Here is a 14076-nt window from a genome sequence, read left to right as displayed (position 1 = left end):
GGGAGATAACAAACGGTGATCGAAGAACGAGGGGCTGTGTGTGGGAGATAGAATGCTGGTGATCTTGACGTATGTAGTGTGAAAATGGGGAAGGGAGAAAGCAGTTGGTCAGTTGTAGTGTGTGCGTGGTGTGATGCCAGGGTATTGGTGTGGTGTGATGTGAGGGTGTTGGGAGGTGGGGAAGGCATGGGTGGAGTGTTGGTTAGGCTGAGGGTGGGGTAGAGGTAGGGGTCTGTGGGTAGGGTATATATATATATGTGTGTGTGTGTGTGTATGTGTGTGTATGTATGTGTGTATGTATATATATATATATATATACATATACATATATATATATATATATATATATATATATATATATATATATATATATATATATATATATATATATATATATAGCAATATACGCTACCATGTCAGTGAGTATACGGAAGAATATATATAAATATAGGTGAGCGAGGTAAAGATACTTACTAACTCATTTTTTTCAATTGTTTCATGAAGGATATAAAAATTAGACGGGAATAACTTTAAATGGAAGCTGATTCGAGTGTAGAATGCAGCCAGTTGCTTTGTCACGAAAAACACAGGGTAATTTCAGTCCTCAACAAAGAAATAGTTGATAAGTAAACAGTCTTCAACAATTTATCACTATTAATATCACTAAATGCTTAATTTTACACTTCATTTTATCCTTCATTCTATTTGGCACCTTCTTATAATTTGACCATGAATATAGAATTGTAATAGTCAGCCTGATCCCTTTTTTGCCATTTCTTATTTCTGTATTTTTTATTTTGATTATAATTGATTATAATTGTCTGTCACTATATGTATGGATTTAATTGTGTGTGTAAACTACTGAAAATAACACATCACTTTACGTATGCATTCTCACACGAAGTGAAATGATGGAACGATCTAACGAAGGACTTATATCAGCAATCATCCGAGGAGAAGCATTTTACACCTTTACATATTCAATGCGAGATAATGATTGCAGAACATCTCATGAATCTACTACAAATGTCAAAACAATTGTAATAATTATGAATTAAGAATGTTGTTCATTCCATATTATATCATTTGTCGACTTATACAAAACTCCACGGACACTATGGAATTCCTGATGTATATCGAGTAGCATTTTCAATAATGACATCAGGTAGTTAGGTAGCCAGTAACTGTGGACGAGCTTTGCATAGCACTCTACAAAGCTTTTACACGAATGTTGTTTAACTATATATATATATATATATATATATATATATATATATATATATATATATATATATATATCCATCCATCCATTCATCCCACTCTCTCTATGTATCTATCTCTTTATTCATAAACATATTTAATTATTTAATTTGAACATGTCCATCTTTCCATTAACAGGCACCTATATGAACGCATACACACACACGCACGCACACACACACACACACACACATACACACCACACACACACACACAAACACACACACAGTGATCCACTATGCTTCATATATCAAAGTGAAGAACATTGAATATGGTGAATAAAATTTCATGTAATTATATAAATCTGTGTTACTAAAAGATTAAAAATATTCAAAGTGAACCACTTATCGTTAGGCACGGTTGATTCAATCTGCCTTCGTTATTCAACAAAGCAATTTGTTTATGACCACAGACTAAGTTGTGCTTACTTGGTTTTCCTTTGACCTGTCCTCTGGTAGTAGTAATGTAAGTGGAGTTAAATGGGTATAATGAAATATCAAAGTCAAGTTGTGAACTCAGATCATCAGAGCATTAGTTATTGTAGCCTAAAATATCTGTAAGTTATTCTTTAAACTCTAAATTACATATATTGATCTCTATCTTTGATACAGTGACAAACTTATGTATGGGAGTGTGGCTGTTTGGTGAGAAATTTGCTTCCCAACTGCATGATTTCATGGTCAGACCTCCTGCATGGCGCCTTGGGCAACTGTCTTCTACTACAGTCCGGAACCGACCAAAACTTTCTGAGCTGTTTTAGTTAACCAAAAGGACCCATTGTGCGCGCGCGTGAAGACGCCAACCTGGCAGAGCTGTTGGCTCGCCGGGCACAATAATGTAGCGGTATTTTGTCCGTCTTTACGTTGTGAGATCAAATACCGTGCCTTTCATCCTTTCGGGTTCAATGCAACAGATAGAAGTTGAGTCCTGGGGTCGATGTAATCAACTACCTCTTAACCCCCAAATTTCAGGCCTTGTACCTACAGTAGAAAGAATATTTATGTGTATGTTTTTGTTCATCTCCACCACCGCTTAACATCCGGTGATGATTTGTTTACGTCCCCGTAACTTAGCGCTTCGACAAAAAATGGGGGATAGAATAAGTATCAAGCTTAAAAAGTGCTAAAGTGCTCTTTCAACTAAACCTTTCAAAGTTTTGCTCCCGTATGACAACAGTCTAATAACTGCAACAAGCAAAAGACCCCCCCCCCCCCACACACATTCAAACACGTATATATATGTATATATATATATATATATATATATATATATATATATATATATATATATATATATATATATGTATGTACGTTTATGAATTTGTGTTGCAAGATTCCAGATGTGAAACAGATATGTTGAAACAGATATTGTTGTATTTCGTGATGGTCATCTTTTTTGCTAAGTAAACACACGCACAACTGCGATCTCTTCAGCGACACTTTCCGTCCCCGTGTGTGCTCCTGCTCTGCAGAGGAGGTATATAAGAGAAGAACCAACATAGAGGAGAAATATAAGGGAAAAGATCCAGCAAGCAGGGAAGATTTATAGGCTCATACCCAAGAAGTAGGGAAGCTATATAATGGATAAATTTGTATCAGGAAGTAGCTAGAAGTTTTGTTTATCGCAAAAGGATGATAAAAGGTAAAGTTTCGGTCCTTGAACGCTTTGAGCTGCTACAGATTTTGGTTTTAATTAAATAACATAAATATCATATGCATAATTTGTCTCATTTAAAAAAATAATGAAAGAAAGAAAGGAAGAAAAATAAACAGGCGTGGCTTTATGGTAAGAAGTTTGCTTCCTAGCCACATAGTTGCGGATTCAATGCCACTGCGTGGCTCCTTGGGCAAGTTTCTTCTTCTATAGCTCTGGGCTGACCAAAGCCTTGTGAGTAGGATTTTGGTGGATGGAAACTGAAACAAGCGAAAGAATAAAAGAAAGTAAAAGAATATATATATAGGCGCGTGTGTGTATGCGTGTGTATGCGCGCACGCGCGCGTGCTTGCGTGTGTGTGTGTTTATACCCAACCACCGTTTTATCAAACGATGTTGGTTTTTTTTTACGTCCTCGTAACTTAGCAGTTCGGCAAAAGAGAGCCGATAGGATAAGTACCAGGCTCGAAAATTAAGAATAAAAAAATAAAAATAGGAAAATGGTACTGAGATCAACTCGTTCGACTAAAACCCGTTATAAGTGGTGGTTCAGCACGGCCGCAGTCCAATATCTAAAACGAGTAAAAGATAAAAATCGAAGGGTTTCTTTTCCCATTCATCTTTGTTTTTAAAAAAGAACTGCACCTGCTGGTTTAATGGACATTGGCTTTGTTACAAGAGGAATTGAACTCACACGTCCTCTACCAACTATAGCACTAGTTTTGCAGGCGACGATAGAATAAAATGTAATTGCTGCAATTAGCGGATGATTGTAGTTCTACCGCTGCAATATGCAGTTGTGCGCAATAGTAAAATATAATGCCTCTATTGCGGACTGTAATAAACTATACAAGTACTACGATAGTATGTACGGTAAACGACAGTGCTAATACTGCTGTTTTAAACTACAGAGAGGGTATTACATCTTTCAATTTGACGTGTGCGGTGTGTTCGGTTAGAATTTGGCGACTTTTTATGTCTCCTTTTTTTCAGAAATAACTTGATGTATTAATGAACAGTCAACGTTGGAAAGAATAAGGATCACAGGTGTTGTTGACATGGAGGACTGGAAGTTATCTGAATATTGGAAAAGTCACCCGAATCATGACGATTCAAGCCGGGTATCAAAATGCTGACACCACAACTGCTTATTGTATGTGCAGGCCTTTTATCTTATATGTCTTGTTCAACTAGTTTCCCTCATTAGACTGTGGCCATACTGGAGCACTGCCTTGGAGGGTTCTAATCGAATAAATCGACCCCAGTGTTTATTTTTAAACCTTGTACTTATTCTATCATTATCTTTTGCATAATGGCTAAATATGTGGACGTAAACAAACCAACCACCGGCTGTCAAACGGTAGTGAAGACAAACATTAACACAAGGGGACACACGCACACATACACGCGCGCATATGTATATACATACACAACGGTTTTTTTTTCAGTCTTCGTCTACCAATTCCACTCATAAGGCTCTGGGGAGCCCGGGTTTACAGTAGAAGGCACTTGCCCAATGTGTCCCGCAGTGGAACAGAATCCGGGGATGAGGTTTTGATGGATAGTAGTAGTTGCCAAAGCATGCAAGTTTTCTCTGCCCGTGCCACTGATGTTTATCCAAGGGAAAGGCTGCCGACTCCCTCTCCGCCAGCTTGGCATCTTTGTCGTTATAGACATTGCTCTCATAATACAAATAACTGGAACAGATACCCAAAAGCATTTTTTCCGGTTGTCTAACACTTCTGCTAATACGCTGCCTTGAACTGGTAATAGATTTTGTCCCCCGAAAGGCCGAAATGCAAAGTTGATATCGGCGCTGTTTGAACCCAGACTGTCGGAACAAATACTGCAATGCGTTCTGTTTAACGCCTTAACGTCTCTTCCAATTCACCACCTTCTGCTAAACTATATCACTGTTGTTACAAGCAGTGATAAATATTAATGCTACCGTTGCTGGCAATGGTAAAATACAATACTGCTGCAACAGTAAACTGTAGGGTCACTACTAGAGACAGAGGCTGACTGATGTACTTGAGTTATAATCGGTGGTAAACTACGGTGTTACTACTGCTGCAGTGAACTGTAGCAATTCCAAATTTGATATGGTGAATATAACAAAGCTGGAAGTTCAAGTCACGCCTGAGTAGATTTTGTCTTTAACCTCTCTTCACTCAAAAAAAATAATACTAGTATATTTATCATATTAATCAAATATCTATCTCTTCCGTCGTTAGACAGGGACACTAGGAATTATAGTTTACTACTGTCTGTAGTAGTAGTAGTAGTAGTAGTAGTAGTAGTAGTAGTAGTAGTAGTAGTAGTAGCAGTAGTAAGTAAGTAAGTAAGTAAGTAAGTAAGTATATACTGGATCTCCGTCAGTTTCTATGGTGAATGTGCAGTTGTTCAATCAGCTGAATTACCTGTTCCTGAGGTTATATCGTCTAAATAACTGAACATTCCACAGGTACATGAATTTTAACGTAATTCAAGGTAGAATCAGCGTAGTACAGTGTGTGACAATGGCGAACCCTTAAAATAAAGGGACAAACTATCCGATGGGCTTCCACAAAGTGTTCATCTACCCATTTCGCTCACTTCACAGGGATTGGGTTTCACACAGTGAGGTCACGGTAGGAACCTCGTAGTTGCGCAGCAAACGTCTTAACCATGTAGATTTTTCAGAAAATAGTAGGCTTTTACTACTACTACTACTACTACTACTACTACTACTACTACTACTACTACTACTACTACTACTTAAAGTAGTGGTAAATAATTGTATCGCTGTTACAAAAATGTAATAAACTCTAATGCAGTCGCTTCAAGTAGTTATAAACTTCTAGTCACCATCTGTCCAAGTAGTAGTAAATTATAGCGTTATCACCATAAAAAGTGGGGATCTAATACTATCTTGAAATACAGTGGTATAGTATACTGTTATCTTTGCAATCAGTGATGAGCTTTCGTGTTACTGCTATTAAGATCAGTTTGGTACAACACAGTCACGAAGGAGTAGAGATAAAATATAGCGTTATTGGTATAAACAGTGGTAGACTTTACATTCAGAAGAAAAATGTAGACACATCGAGAAATATATTTAAAAAATCATTGACAACAAAGTATCTCTAAGCGAATTCAGCTATAGATAATAACTCATAATATATTAAGTAAAAAAAAAACAAAAAAAAAACACTTTGCGATGGAAAATAAAGTGGAAAACTGCCCGCGGTACGTGAAGCATACGTTTTCTGTAACCCAGGCAGACATGCTACCAGTTACACTAAAGCAGCCCTCCATCTTCCATCAAGCCAAATTACACTGAACCGCAAAAGAAACGCGATTTTTTCAAATGTCATTTTTATATGGTAAATTCTGAAAATTTATTTCGGGATATAAGTGTAAATACTCCAACTCATACTGGTTTATGGCGAGACTCAAATTGCAGATAACTTTCCCTGAAACGAGACGCCAAAAGGCAGCTGCGTTGAACGCTGTGGGTGGCAGTTGCAAATAATTGTCATGAAAACCGAAATGCACGTGCATCTTGTGAAGGTTATGGGTATAAAAATCAACTTGAACCGCGTTGCTGACATTCGTAATTTGGATGCATGAGGTATGAATCGATTGTCAGCAGCGCAGAGAGAACAAGCTATCGGCCGATTACAATCAGGGTAGTGTGCCCTGGTTGTTGTGGAAGCTTACAATGTCCATGTCAGCACCATCTATCGCCTGCAACAGCTATTCAACACCACTAACAGCACTGGAGACGCCCCCGGGTGGTCACGCCCAGGCAGGACTGCTTCATCCACCTGCAGCACCTTCGTGATCGCTTCAGACTAGCCAGCGTGACAGCTCGCGAGACCACTGGTACTGGACAGCGACCCATCGGCGACGACACGGTACGACGTCGACTGGCTGCCAACAACTGCGTTGCCGTCAACTTGCTCGAGGGCATGTCCTCATCGGCCGCTGCCGTCAGGCACGACTACAGTGGGCTACACAGCACCGACTTTGGTGGCATCAACAATCAACGTCAGTAGTCTTCTCTGACGATAGCTGGTACTGCGTTTCCTCCTCGGATGGTAGAGTGATGATGTGGCGTAGGAGGAGTGAACGTTACATTTGCCATGGAGCGAGACGCGTGGGGTGGCCAAAGCATCATGGTTTGGGGTGCTACAGGCCTGAATCAGAGTATTGGGCCCCATGTGTTTCAAAATGTTGGTGCAGGCAGAAGGAATGGCATCACAGCATAGCGCTACATTGACGAGATCCTAAGACCTCACATCGTGCCCTTCTTTGCGCGTCACCATAGCCACGCTTTCTAGCAGGACAACGCTCCCTCCCAAACGGCCAGGTTCACCATGAACTTCATGCGTCAGCACAACATCAGAACTATGCCGTGGCCGGCTCTCAACCCGGATTATAATCCGGTTGAACACTTGTGGGATGAAATCCAGAGACAGCTGAAACACGTTGTCCTAAAGCCAACAACTCGTGTGGAACTGGAGGCAGCTTTCCTGAAGGTGTGGGGACAGATGACAATGGCTTTTGTGAACCACTTCATTCACTCCATGTACCGATGGTGTATAGCTGTTTTGAACACTCAGAGAAAGCATACACGGTATTGAACATGTTACGCCCTACAATCTCGATGTGTTGGATCCGTCCAGTACCAGAACACATGACAACGACCCATAGACTGTGGTCAAAGTGCATCCAAGAAATTGACTTTATCAGATTTATCAAAATTTATCTCTGACATAATAAAATTAAAACATATTTCACAGTCACACACGTCTGAAGTTTCTTTTGCGGTTCAGTGTAGATGTTTTCTTCTTGCCAGTGAGAAAGCTTACTTATATTTAAAACGAAAATGTAAAAACATTGAGTAATGTGTAAATAAGACTTTATTAATGACCTGTCTCAAATCGAATTCAGCTATCAAATAGTAACTTAAAATGCAATGCGTTGAAAACTATGATAAGCTATAGATCTTCTTAGGCATTGCTACATTATCATGCTTGGGTTATGACGGAGAAAAAGCTCTACAAAAGCCGCGAGAAGCAGTGGTAGAAACAATGGTGAGCTATGAGCTATCGTACTATCACAACAGACAATGGCGAACTATAATTCCCCTAGTTTCTGTTTGAGACAAGAAGAAAAATATTTGATTTTTACGGTTAGTATATGCCTGTTATTATTTTTATTGAACTGCGAGAGAATAAAGACAACATATACACACGTGTGGCTTGAACTTACAACCTTCCTATTCATTATATCAGACGCGGAATTGATGGCAAATAACGTCATCCTCTGCGGCAACGGTATTTGAATTCAGAAACTAGAGGGCAGAAGTAAATACTACGAGTCATTGAGTCTGGTTCTCTACAGTTTTTGTTTCCTTCCCCTATCTCCAACCACCTACCACTGCTTTAATCAATAACGCAAGAAGAATAATTTTTTAATAGAAATCGTTGATTTAAATTTGGCAATATGATGAAGCAAGAGGACTGCACAAGTATCAAGAGTATTGTTAATTAATAGCATATTGATTGAATATCTGAAGAAAGGGATTGGAACTGCAGGCGGCGAGTTGGTGGGGGTATTACAGTCGATTAAATGTGAAGCCTGACTGACTGCTTTATTGCTCAGAGCTGAACAACCACAAGAAATATAATCTTTTATTGTATCTCTAACACAAATTCCTCGTCTTGGATTTCTTCATTTATTTCCATTAGATTGTTGTCAAATATTTGGGATGGGGAAACAAGATGGCCGACTGGATAAGTTATTGAATTAACAGGTCATCAGGTGAAGCGTTTCGTTGTTGCTGGTTTTAATTTCCAGGTTGGCTATGGTCAAAGGCATTCCAGCCATGACCACCCTCTTTTATTTCACATTACATATTTCTAGGGCTACCTTATCCAGTATGTTCTTGGTTTAGACAGTATTGATGCGATTAGAGGATGTTTTAGCTGCTAAATTTAGCAAGTCAAATGGCAATATAGAAACTCCTTTTCCAGTTCGACAGCCGTTTCATTATTGTTGCTGTTGTTGTCATTTAGACTCAGGACAAGGGTTATCCTGTAGAAATACAATCTAAGGAGTCCCGGCTATGACCATCGCGTCTTTTTAGAGGTATAGCTACGGCTAAATTATCCAATCTATCCTTTCCTGTTTATAAGAGAGTGAGAGAAAGTGAGAGAGTAAGAGATTTAGTTGATACTTCTAGCGTGTCGAATAATTACGTGGTATTTGCAGGAGGAACATTTTATTATGTGTAACCTCCTAGAAGTGTTATCTGCCAACATTAGCGGCCTATCCAGTGGGAGTTTCATCTCTCAATGACATCAGAATCAAACTAATATCACTTAAGTTTAGGCTTCATTTAAGTATTGATAAAAGATCAATAGAAACCACAGTTGTTGGTATTAATACTTGAATTAGAAATCAGTATTTATTCAAAGTGAAGTTGATAGTGGAGTCAGCATGAGAGACTGGCAGAATAATTTGCAATTACTAACTATATACCGTGAACTTCTGTTTTCAAATTCTTCCGAGGTCGACTTCAGGGTTTATCCTTACTGGGTTGATACAATAAAGTATGCATCAGTATTGAACTTTGTTCAGTCTCAAAATCAAGCCTGATCAAGGAGCAGAACTATGATTATAGTCGTTCCAGTCGTGACCTTGTCTATTATTTTTACGTTTAAGTATACCTAAGACTAAATTATTCTGTTTTTCGCATTTTTTATTTTAGTGCAGTAGAGCGCTATTTGAAGGAGATTTCGCTGTTATATCTAGCAGACTGGACGACCATATAGAGGTTCTCTAGTCGGTTCATAGTATCAGTATTATACTGATATTGACTTAATGGTCTATTGTTTCCTTCTATTGTGGCCACGCCTCTATACAAGACCTTCTTGCTATTGATTGGGTTATAATGGAGATTTCGAAGGGAAAGGTTCAGCAGAGGACGTTGCACCACCAATATTTTGTTGTTGTTGTTCTTGTTTAGCCAAAGGTTAAATTTCAGCAAAGCATTCGACCTTGAGCATCTAGTCTTATGGGTGAGTACTTAGGATTATATTATCTAATGTGTGTTCTTTTTGGTAAGGCTCTCGAATGTTATTTGGAAGATTTGGCTACAATTTCTATCAGGCTGAGTAACTACGTATCAACACCATCGATTGTTTACCCTGCCGACCCTCACCCCTCTACTACAGGTAATGACGTCACATCTTGCTTCTTATCGGAAATAATAGGTCTGTACGTGTATGCATATTTCTGTCTGTGTCTAGTAAGGGAGAAATCAATAGTCAATTAACAAATCACAACGCCTTAAAAGAATATATAGTTAATTATCTTGATTATTTGTTTTATTTTTATCGATCACGGAACGATGAATAGCGCAGTTGGCCTCAAAACAATTTGATCTCAAAACCAAGATGTTTTATTGGTTTTTCTTTAAGGAAACAGCAAGATATTTCGTAAGCAATGGAAATGACATTTAAACTTGCCATGGCATTTTGATAACTTTTGTAAGAATGTTTAGCTCACCTTCTTCTATTTTTAGTTGGTTACCTATTGTTTAATATAATGAGTATTTTATCAAAGTGAAATGACTTGACCCAATGGTTAGCGCTTATGATCATAGTGGTCGGCTCATGACCGTAGGGATGTGGGTCTAATTTTAGGGAAAATCAATGCGGAAGTCAGGAATGCCACTAGGTTAGTACAATGGTCCAATAATATACAAGTCGTCAACTGGTTTAAAGCTATTAAGAAAGAATAAAGCGAGATTCACGCAGTTCGATATTGTCGATTTTTATGCTTCTATCTCCAAAGAACTGCTAGATAAAGCCCTTACCTTCACAAACGGATTCATAGAAATCATCACACAGGATAAAGACATGATCTTCCATGCTAGAAAGACTACTCTTCAACAAGAACGCAGAGCGGGTCAAGACTACCGATACAGAGGGTGCTTTCGATGTGAGCATGGGGTCATGTGATGAAGCAGGCATATGCTATCTTATTGGATTATTCCTACTAGATACGTTGTGCAAGACTTTTCCTGACGCACACTTCGCAATTTACAAAGATGATGCCTTAGCTTTAACCACTAATACCAATGGACCAGCACAGGATCGGTTCACGAAGGATATTATCCATTTGATGAAAACCTTCGGTCTTAGCATAACTACAGATACCAACCTGACGGTTGTCAACTACCTAGATGTGTCCCTAGATCTAAATAAGAATATTTATAAACCTTATAGGAAGCCCAACGATAGACTTAGTTATATCAATGTAGGTTCCTGCCATCCCCCCATAGTGTTTAAAAATTTAGTTAAGAACATTAGTAAAAGAATCTCTAGCCTCTCCTCTGATAGGGACATTCTCAATAGCGTTGCCCCAGTATATAATTAGGCTCTAAAAGATAGTGGTTTTAACGAGGAAATAACCTATACACCTACCACCAGTCCAGTAGCAAAGTGAAGAAAGCATAGGAATAGGAAAATCATCTGGTTCACACACCCCTACTCACCCGAAGTGACCTTTAATATAGGCAGATATTTCTTGGCACTGATAGACAGACACTTTCCAGTTAACCATAATTATAGTAAGATCTTCAACAGACATAACTTAAAAATCAGTTTCAGCACAACTGCTAATTTTAAGCACATAATCGCACACAACACACAAAAGCCACAATATGAAGCCAGCTGTTCATGCAGAAGTAAAAACTTGTGCCCGCTAAATGGAGCTTGCATGTCCGAAACCATCATTTATGAGGCCACCGTGGACTCTGTATCCACTAAGGACGCAGTTTCCACGAAGAAATACGTGGGCCTCACGGAGGGTAATTTCAAGGCCATATTCAATAATCAAACTTTGAGTTTCAGGCACTGGGACAAAAGGAAAACGACAAAATTATCCAGTCATATATGGTCTTTAAAAGATAAAGGTGTCAGTTACAACATCCATTGGAAGATCCTAGCCAAGTGTAAACCTTACACCAGCGGCAGCGGAAGGTGCAGTCTATGTGATATGGAAAGATGGCTCATCTGGAAAGGTAGGTTAGAGCCCGCCACATGTCTAAATTCAAAGACTGAACTTTTCGGATCATGTCCTCATGTGGCCAAATATTTGCTACGCTTTTGGTCCCCTTGAGTTTACTGATAGGACTTGCTTTCTTTTTTTGTGTCTGTCTATAAGCTTTTTATTTTTCTATACCTATTACTTACATTTCTTATACATTTTTTAATATTTTTAGATATTTCTACTGATAGGACCTGCTGATGGTTTCTATATTGTGTCTATGTATAAGTTTTTCACTTGGATTTTATATTTTTAATATTTTTTTAATGTTTTTTACATAATTATAGGGTTAATATTTTTGTATTTTTTCCACACATTTTTCTGCTTTATCTCCCCAACCTTATTTTTTCCTGTACGTCTATAGACACGTACAAGGAACCTTATATGTGCGCGCTTGTGAGTGTGCGCGTGTGTGCGGGTGCGTGCGTATATAGATATATGCGTGTATATATAGAGATATGTGCATGCGTATATAGATATATGCGTGCATGCGATAATATACGCAGTTTTAGACGCGTTTTGACCTTGTTACTACACAGTAATTTCCCTTTGTTTTAACGGTCATTTTACAGAGGAATTTTCAATGGCTGGATAACTAAAGAGATGTTGGCGTGGGCTCTCACCGTGGTATCCGAAACTCGGAGTTTTATCATGGCTACTGAATAAGTGTCACATATTTTTACAGATTATATATATATATATATATATATATATATATATATATATTCGAAAAAGTGTGGATGTGTATAGAATAATATATAAGTTAAAATAAAGTTAAAACATTGTCTGATTTTCACATTTTTTATTACGGTATTTTAACATTAAAAAATATTTTGTAATGTTTATAAAGTTCTATTCGCGCATTCATACATTTGGTAGTAATCATCAGATTTCAAATGTATTTAACTGACAGTTGAGGTCTTGACAACTGCCGAGCGTACCGATATTCTGTAATTTGCTTATATTCATATGTTAAAGATATTTTTTAATCCACATCATCAACTGGTTGTTGTATTATTGTTGTTGTATCCGCCAGAACAGGTTTGAACATTTTAATAAACCGTTTTTTCTTTTATCTTTCTTCCAACCCCACTTGTGTCATGTTTGTGGAAAGGAAAAATAAGAAACATTTTCTGACCACATGTTTCTATGTTTACTCAATGCAAATTGGCGAACATTGGTGTTCCGGATTTGTTGTCTGTGGACTTGTGAACGTTCCGATAATGCATTCCCTGTCTTGCCTATGTATAGTTCCTCGCAATTTGGGCAGAAGTATTTGGGGAACATCATAGCCACGTGTTGAGAGGAATTCTATCGAGTTTGAATAATTCACCTCTGGAAACACGGGTGTTTCTTTCAACATCTTTAAACAACCCTTATTCAAGGACTATTTAAGTGGGATGGTCTACTCGACTTGAAAAAAATTCTAACTGGGCCCCGCCTGCGAGGTCATGCACTGTTTATCTTGATTATAAGATCACCATGTCGCGCACATATGGTCGTGATGCATGTGCCTGGTGTACCCTTATCAGACGGGTAGTCATGATGGGTATAATGGGCTTCGTATATTTTATTCCAGTATTACTTTGATGGCATGCTCTACTTTCTCACTCAGTAATAATAATAATAATAATAATAATAATAATAATAATAATAATAATAATAATAATGATAATAATAATAATAATAATAATAATAATAATGATAATAATAATGATGATAATAATAATAATGATGATAATAATAATAATAATAAGAATAATTAAATAATTAAAATAATTAAAAAAAAAAAATTCAGACAAATATATAACAAAAACACCAGGACTTACAAATATATATAACATACAGAAAATTGTACTACTGGGCACTGCACGCATCCTACGCAAAGCACTTTCAATACAGTAACCATAAGAGCGTCACAGCAAACCACAGCACATACCCAAGGCACACAGAGCTGCGCTCGGTAGTTAAATGAAAGCAAGTTATAAAAATAAAACTACTGAATAATAATAATAATAATAATAATAATAATAATAATAATAATAATAATAATAATAA

This window comes from Octopus bimaculoides, chromosome 5 (assembly GCF_046866305.1).
Source record: "Octopus bimaculoides isolate indiv1 chromosome 5, ASM4686630v1, whole genome shotgun sequence".
In the NCBI taxonomy this organism is placed as follows: domain Eukaryota; kingdom Metazoa; phylum Mollusca; class Cephalopoda; order Octopoda; family Octopodidae; genus Octopus; species Octopus bimaculoides.
The sequence above is the reverse complement of the archived record's forward strand: the minus strand, read 5'-3'. Positions refer to the sequence as shown.